Below are 9,364 nucleotides of genomic sequence, written 5' to 3'. Positions count from 1 at the left end.
GCACACGGCTAAGGAATAGATCACGTGGATCAACTTGTGTGTTCTAGGGTGCCTCTACCTCAGTATATAAAGGAGCCAAGGGGGGAGGGGGGCGCCGGCCAGGGAGAGGGCGCAGGAGGAGTCCTACTCCTTCCGGGAGTAGGACTCCCCCCCCCCCAATCCTATTCCAACTAGGATTCCCCAAGGGGGGAAAGGGGAGAAGGGTGGCCGGCCACCTCTCCTAGTCCTAATAGGACTAGGGGAGGGGGGAGGTGCGCAGCCCCCTTGGGCTGCCCTTTTCTCCTTTCCACTAAGGCCCATGAAGGCCCATATGGCTCCCGGGGGGTTCCGGTAACCTCCCGGTAACCCGGTAAAATCCCGATTTCACCCGGAACACTTCCGATGTCCAAACATAGGCTTCCAATATATCAATCTTTACGTCTCGACCATTTCGAGACTCCTCGTCATGTCCGTGATCACATCCGGTACTCCGAACAACCTTCGGTACATCAAAATGCATAAACTCATAATGTAACTGTCATCGTAACCTTAAGCGTGCGGACCCTACGGGTTCGAGAACAATGTAGACATGACCGAGACACGTTTCCCGTCAATAACCAATAGCGGGGCCTGGATGCCCATATTGGCTCCTACATATTCTACGAAGATCTTTATCGGTCAGACCGCATAACAACATACGTTGTTCCCTTTGTCATCGGTATGTTACTTGCCCGAGATTCGATCGTCGGTATCCAATACCTAGTTCAATCTCGTTACCGGCAAGTCTCTTTACTCGTTCCGTAATACATCATCTCACAACTAACATATTAGTTGTAATGCTTGCAAGGCTTATGTGATGTGTATTACCGAGAGGGCCCAGAGATACCTCTCCGACAATCGGAGTGACAAATCCTAATCTCGAAATACGCCAACCCAACATCTACCTTTGGAGACACCTGTAATGCTCCTTTATAATCACCCAGTTACGTTGTGACGTTTGGTAGCACCCAAAGTGTTCCTCCGGTAAACGGGAGTTGCATAATCTCATAGTCATAGGAACATGTATAAGTCATGAAGAAAGCAATAGCAACATACTAAACGATCGGGTGCTAAGCTAATGGAATGGGTCATGTCAATCAGATCATTCAATTAATGATGTGACCTCGTTAATCAAATAACAACTCATTGTTCATGGTCAGGAAACATAACCATCTTTGATTAACGAGCTAGTCAAGTAGAGGCATACTAGTGACACTTTGTTTGTCTATGTATTCACACATGTATTATGTTTCCGGTTAATACAATTCTAGCATGAATAATAAACATTTATCATTATTATAAGGAAATAAATAATAACTTTATTATTGCCTCTAGGGCATATTTCCTTCACAATGATCTAACATAACATGTATAAAAAATTGATGAACGATGGCTGAGCCACAAATACTATGTGAGCTATATGATGTGTTCCATAATAATGAAACGGTGGAAGTTGCATGGCAATATATCTTGAAATGGCTATGGAAATGCCATATAATAGGTAGGTATGGTGGCTGTTTTGAGGAAGATATAAGGATGCTTATGTGTGATAGAGCGTATCGTATCACGGGGTATGGATGCACCAGTGAAGTTTGCATCACATCTCGAGGTGAGAAAGGGCAATGCACGGTATCGAAGAGGCTAGCAAATTGCAAAAGGTGAGAGTGCGTATAATCCATGGACTCACATTAGTCATAAAGAACTTGCATACTTATTGCGAAAATCTATTAGCCCTCGAAGCAAAGTACTACAATGCATGCCCCTAGGGGGAGGTTGGCAGGAGTTAACCATCTCGCGCCCCCGACCTTCACGCAAAGGAAGACACTCAATAATAAATCGTGCTCCAACTTCTTAACATAACTAGAGACTATACGTGCATGCTTCGGGATCACAAACCTTACCACTAATATTCTTACTAAACCACAATTACTCACTATTACAACCCACATATCACCATCTCTATATCTCAAAACTATTGCGAGGAATCAAACTTATCATATACAGCGATCTACATGAAAGTTTTTATTATATCCCTATTGAATGCCTATCCTATTAGGACCAATTTCATAACGCATGCATATTGCCATTACTGTCTATTAAACTCTCAGAATGATATAAGTGAAGCATTAGAGTGCAACTATTTCTTTAAAATATAACCACCCCGTGCTCTAAAAGATATAAGTGAAGCACTAGAGCAACTGCCTAGCTCAAAAGATATAAGTGAAGCACATAGAGTACTCTAAAAATCATGAATAAATGTGTGTCCCTCTCAAAAGGTGTGTGCAGCAAAGATAATTGTGGCAAACTAAAAAGCAAACAAAGCAAAGACTCATATAATACACGACGCTCCAAGCAAAACTCATATCATGTGATGAATAAAAATATAGCTCCAAGTAATATACTCATGGCTGGTAGAAGAAAAAGGGGATGCCTTCAGGGGCATCCCCAAGCTTAGATGCTTGGTTGTCCTTGAATATTGACTTGGGTTGCCTTGGGAATCCCCAAGCTTAGGGTCTTTCCGCTCATTATTCCTTCATCCATCATGATCACACCTGAAAGTTGGAAACTTCAGCACACGAAACACAACAGAAACCTCATGAGATCCGTTAGTATAACAACCAAATCATAAACTTTAGGTACTGTTGTCAATCCATTCGTATTTTATTATTTCATAATACCTACAATATTCTAACTTCTCCATGACTTATACCCCCTGATACAATCCATAGATTCATTAAAACAAGCAAACTATGCACTGAAAATAGAATTTGATAAAAACGGAACAATCTGTAATGATCTAAACAATTATTATACTTTTGTAACTCCAAAAAATCTGAAAATTTAGGAAAACGCGTGCAATTTGTATATCAATCATGTGTAAAATCTTCAAAATTTTATCATCTTCCAGTGAATTTAAACAATTCTGCTACTACATGTAAAAGTTTCTGTTTTTTCACAAAATCAAGTCAACTATCAACCAAATCATCCCAAAAACTTTACTTGGAACAAACACTAATTTAAACACAAAAACACAACCATAATAGTAGCATAATTGTGTGCACACTCAAAAACGGAAAACAAAAAGGAAAAATAAAGATAACTATTGGGTTGCCTCCCAACAAGCGCTATTGTTTTATGCCCCAAGCTAGGCGTAAGGCATAGTTTCAAGTGTTTGTCATCCTTAATTTCCAACTCCTCAATTACACAATCACGCTTCCTAGGAAGCTTAGCATTAATATTTTTAAATAACACACTCCTAGGGACAAAGTTGAGGAATTTATTCTCATAGATGGGTTCCTTTATTAAATCAATGAAGTCGGGATGAACACTAATCATTTTAAGATCCTCACTCCCATTAATTAGTAGATGTGGTACCCTTGTTCTTAGGAACATACATAAACTTGCAATTCTTACTAGGAGGAGTCCTTTCAATGTTTTTAACGAAAGAAAAAGCGGAACCCAAATTATTAATAACTTCTTCCAATTTAACAGTCCTAGCGGGACTTTGCTCTATCCTCTCATTAATTATTGGTTTCTTCTCCTTTAGTACTTTCACAGTAGTTCCTAGCTTTGATCCAAATTGAGTAATATTATTATGAACCTTTTTATCTAAATTCTCAATATGTTCTATGGTAGGTATTTTATTTTCAATAGCTTCCAATCTTTGCATAACATGTTCTAACGTCAATGTTGTTTCATTAATAGTAATAGGTGGTGATACTACTAAATTTCCCATGGCATTGAAAGCATGCATAGTGTGACTACCCAAGAAATTCCCTCCAGCAATAGTGTCAAGCACAAATCTATACCAAGTAGTAACACCCACATAGAAATTGCGAAGAAGAACGGTAGTGGATTTCTTACGAGTTGATCTATTTTGAGCATCGCAAATCCTATACCAAGCATCTTTTAAACTTTCTCATCCCCTTTGTTTAAAATTAAGCACTTAATTCTTGGGGGTACAAGCAACAAGTGAAGAACTAGCAATAACGATGGAGGAAGCAAACGAGAAAATAAAAATATTTTCGTGTTTTCATAAAAAAATAGAAAGTGGGGGAGATGAAAATGAGAGGCAAAGGCAAATAAAAATAAGAGCAACTAGATGATAGTTTATGCGAAGGTACTTGATAGGTTTTTGTGATGTCTCCCCGGCAACGGCACCAGAAATTATTCCTGCTACTTGTGACCTGCGTTGGGATTTCCTCAAAGAGGAGAGGATGAAGCAGTACAGTAGAGATAAGTATTTCCCCCAGTTAAGAACCAAGGTTATCAATCCAGTAGGAGAACCACACAGAACCTCGTTAGCAACACATCCACACGCAAAAGCAAATACTTGCACCCAACACAAACAAGTGGGTGGTCAATCCCATCGGCAATTATTTGCAAGGACCAAATCTCATAATGGTAGGCAAAAAAATAAATTACAAAATAAATAGAATTAAATAAAAGTGCAGCAAGATATTTTTGGATTTTATATATGATAAAAGTAGACCCGAGGGCCATAGTTTTCACTACACTACATGCTTCTCTCTTGAGCACATAAAGTACGGTGGGTGAACAAATTATTGTTGGGCAATTGATAGAAAAGCGCATAGTTATGCCTATATTTCAAGGCAATGATCATTTATATAGGCATCACGTCCAAGACAAGTAGACCGACTCCTGCCTGCATCTACTAATCTTACTCCACCCATCGACCGCTCTCCAGCATGCATCTAGGGTATTATGTTAATGAAAACAGAGTAATGCCTTAAGCAAGATGACATGATGTAGACAAAGTAAACCCAAGCAATATGAATAAACCCCATCTTTTTATCCTTAATAGAAACAATACAAATACGTGTCATGTCCCTTTTTGTCATTGGGATTGAGCACCAGAAGATTGAACCCATCACAAAGAACCTATCCCATTGCGAGAAAAATCAATCTAGTTGGCCAAACTAAACGGATAGATTGGAGATAAGTAGAATGCTATAATAATCATGCATAAAAGAATTCAGAGAAGACTCAATTAATATTCATGAATAATCTGATCATAAACCCATAATTCATCGGATCCCAAACAAAACACACCACAAAAGAAGATTACATCCAATAGAACTCCAAGATCATCGAGGAGAACATTGTATTGAAGATCAAAGAGAGAGAAGAAGCCATCTAGCTACTAGCTATGGACCCATAGGTCTGTGGTAAACTACTCAGGCATCATCGAAAGGGTAGCAAGGATGTTGTAGAAGCCCTCCATGGTCGATTCCCCCTCTGGCAAGGTGCCGGAAAAGGCCTCCAGATGGGATCGCAGAAGAATAGAAACTTGAGGCAGCGGAAAAAGTATTTCGGCTGGCTCTATGATGTATTGGGAATATTTGGGAATTTATGGAGGTAGAATTAGGTCAAGACGTTCCACGAGGGGCCCACAAGCCTAGGGGCACCCCCATAGGGCGCGCCTAGCGAGCTTGTCGCTCCCTCGTGTCTCGTCTAGTCTTCTCTCGAACCTCCGAGGGTCCCTTATAGTCCAGGAAAAATAATCCAAAGTTTTTTCGCCAATTGGACTCTATTTGATATTGATTTTCTGAAAAGCGAAAAACAAACAAAAACAGCAACTGGCACTGGGCACTAGGTTAAATGTTAGTCCCAAAAAATGATATATATAATTGCATATAAAACATCCAAGATTGATTCTGTAATAGCATGGAACAATAAAAAATTACAGATACATTGGAGACGTATCAATGCTATATGACAGCGACGATGAAGATGATGCGGTAGCGGCATGAAAACCCGTGACTATAACTCGGAACTCTAAGGGAACTAGACACTAAGATCAGCAACTCGAGACGATGATGCAACTGCAAATTCAACAAAGCAAAACACCAAAAAGAAAATTGCAAAAGGCTTTGATTGGTTCGGATATGATGATCTAACCCTAATTTTTTGTGTCTTTTTCGTGGACTGTAGGTGTGAAGAACATATGCGATCTAAACTATGAAAAACTGGAAAATCTCACCGAGCAACCTGGAAATCTGATACACTTGATAGAGGCTAGGGTGTCCCAATGTTTCAACGAGAGGTCGGTATCGTTTTCGGTGGAAGTCAATTTTGACGATCCGACAACGAACGTGCCAAGACATCGCGCCTTAGCAATCGCTAAACCAATTCCGAGAGGTAACTGAGCATGCCGGAGCACGATCAACCTGACCACGAGGGTCTGTTTCCTGCTAGAAAATGAAGAACAAGCAAGAAACTAAAATTGAAATATGGATATTGCGAATATAATATGAAAGCTTTATTAATAAAGGGGTTTCTATGACGTCTTGGCCTGGTCATTGAACACAAATGAAGGACGCGAGTTGCAGCTACGGCAGACTTTTAATCTAAACAAAACCCAAGTCTAAATGGTGCCTTAAGGGTTGTATTTATAAGGGAAAAAGAAAGGGGATTTCGTCCACCTTTGGCAAGGTGGGACTAAAAAATCTCCTGAGTCGTTTCCCCTACAATACGGACTCTAAAACTAGCCTATGAAGTAGTATTTCAAAATTACATGGGCCTGGCCCAAAACTAAGGTGGCGCATCACCTATAATAAGCTATGGATGAAATTTATGAAAGTGCATCTTGTATATTTTGTCCATGTCCTTCTATATCATCATGGAGGCTTCAAAGTGCTGAAAACTCCATTAGAAACACCGTTCTGGTTCCTTTCGCGCGTGCCTTCATCTCAATGCTTGATCCTGCTCCAGTGTTCATCCCTCTTGTCCATGCCTAGCCCTTCATTAGTAACCAATACAAATGTATCTATTTTAGGCAACATCATATTCTCATGAACATTAGATTATTCCCAAGAAATGAAAGTGCCTGATAATTTAATTGGTGTGCCCGAGCTCTAGTAATTGGTCAAATATGTATAGTAGCAGGGGTGGTGGGTGTAACTATGGTATTGATGTCATCATCACAACTGATAGAAAAGCGCATACTTATGACGTTATTCATGGCAATGATCATGTGTATAGGCATTATGTCTGTGACAAGTAGACCAAAACGATTCTGCATCTACTACTATTACTCCACTTCGTGAGCGCTTATATGCTTGCCTCTCTACATATTAATATCATAACAAATAGAGTAATGCATGAAGTATGATGGCATAATATAGACAAAATAAAAGCAAACAATATGATTAAACCCCGTCGTTTTACCCTTAGTAGCAACAATACAAATACGTACCTCGCTACCCCTTCTGTCATGAGGTGAGGACACCGGAAGATTGAACCCACTACAAAGCACCTCTGCCACTGAAGATAAATCAATCTAGTTGGCCAAACCAAATAGATAGATCAGAGAGAAATACAAAACTATAATAATCATGCCTAGTAAAGTTTAGTAAAGACTACATTACTTTCAATAAATAATCTGATCATAAACCCACACTTCATTAGATCCGAACAAACACACTGCAAAAGAATGTTATATCAAATAAATCTCCGAGGAGAACTTGTATTGAAAATCGAAGAGAGAGAGAGAGAGAGATGAGAAGCCATCTAGCTACTCACTATGGACCTGTAGGTCTTTGGCAACAAGGATGATGTAGAAGCCCTCTGTGATCGATTCCCCCTCCGCTGGAGTACCGGAAAAGGCCTCCAGATTGGATCATGGAAGAACAGAAGTTGCGGTGACGGAAAAATTGTTTCGGGTGGCTCTCTATTGGTTTGGAAATTTATAGAGTTGGAATTAGGTCAAACGGGGCTGCATGGGACCCACAAGCTCAGGTGGCGCGGCCCCCTCGGGGCGCGTCGTGTGAGCTTGTGGCTCTCTCGTAACTCTTCTGGCCTCCTCCCGAACCTTTTAGGGTCCCTTCTGGTCCTAAAAAAATCACCATAAAATTTCACCGTGTTTGGACTTCGTTTGATATTGATTTTCTGTAAAACCAAAAATATGCAGAAAATAGCAATTGGCACTGGGCACTGGGTTAATAGGTTAGTCCCAAAAAATGGTATAAAATTGCATATAAAGTATCTAAAATTGATAATATAATAGCATAAAACAATCAAAAAAAATTATAGATACACTGAAGATGTATCAGAGGGGCGCCGAATAGGCCGGGCATTTGAGTCCGGTTTCAGGCGCCTAGATGGGTTGGGTTTAATTACCGGTTAGTGATCGGCCCACCCGCCCGAACGTGTTTGCGGCCGGTTTGATGCGCCGGCTGCTGACGTGTTCTAATATGAGATCCCCACCGTCATCATCATTTATTGGTCTAGATCTTAGCCGAGGTAGGGGAGTCATTCATTTTCGAGCTTCCAAGTCCCAACCAAAGTAGCCAGAAATGGCCGAAAGTCGAACCGTGTAGGACACCTTTTCTCAGTGTGATAGCTATCTTTTGAATCGATAGTCACATGTTCGCCGGCTTGGCAAAATGGATAAAAATGACCTAGAGGCGAAAGAAATTCACAAAAGGAACTGTCAACTGTGGGCGAAACTATTTCACCCAGCTAACCCTTTCGGGTAGCGCCTGAAAGGTCGGCGCTACACTACACTGATTGGCGCCCATCTGACAGGCGCTACACGCCTCACCAGCATGGCACCCCGAGGCCAGACCGGGCCTCACCTCGGTTAAGTAGCGCCTAGCCCAAAGGCGCTACACGTTGACTTACTAACCGCCGTGGACCGGCCATCCCTGGCCCAACCCCCACACACCCCAAGAGAATTCAAACACAGAGGTGGTGGCCGCAGTTTCCTCTCTCTCTCCATCTCAAACCCCTCCCCAAATCGAGCAGATATGAAGGTTTTCTTCGTGGATTTTGACCCCAATCTCCCTCTCAAGGTAATCTCCTCTAATCCCCTCCTTTTCATTCTAAAAAATGCTCACATTTACTCAAGTCTAGCAAGTTTAGGCAAACCCTAGTTCTTCATGGATTTTGAAATGTGTATGGAAATATGAGATGATTGTTTAACATTTTGTTAGGGTTAGCCTTCTTAGTATGTTATGGTTAGGATTATGGTTTTTGTTATGTTGAGGTTAGGCTAAAAGCTTCTGCAAATATACAAGTGAGAGTACTACGACATATACATTTGAACTAAACACAGATTATGAAGTACCAACTAGTATGCCTATTACCATCTTCTTCTCCGTAATCAAGTAGGTCCGGTGTTCAGCATAATAGTAATCATCGAGAATTCACACCATCCTACATATTTCAAACAATAAGACATATATGAGCATTATTTCATACGTGAGCATCGTTTCGGTTTCTAACAAAATATGAGCAAACTACCATACTTCATATGCATTATTTTATATGCAAGCATTATTTCATATGTATTCATCTCAACAATCATACATAGATACTAAAA

Source organism: Triticum dicoccoides, chromosome 6A, assembly GCF_002162155.2.
Source record: "Triticum dicoccoides isolate Atlit2015 ecotype Zavitan chromosome 6A, WEW_v2.0, whole genome shotgun sequence".
Classification (NCBI taxonomy): domain Eukaryota; kingdom Viridiplantae; phylum Streptophyta; class Magnoliopsida; order Poales; family Poaceae; genus Triticum; species Triticum dicoccoides.
This window is presented reverse-complemented; position numbering follows the sequence as displayed.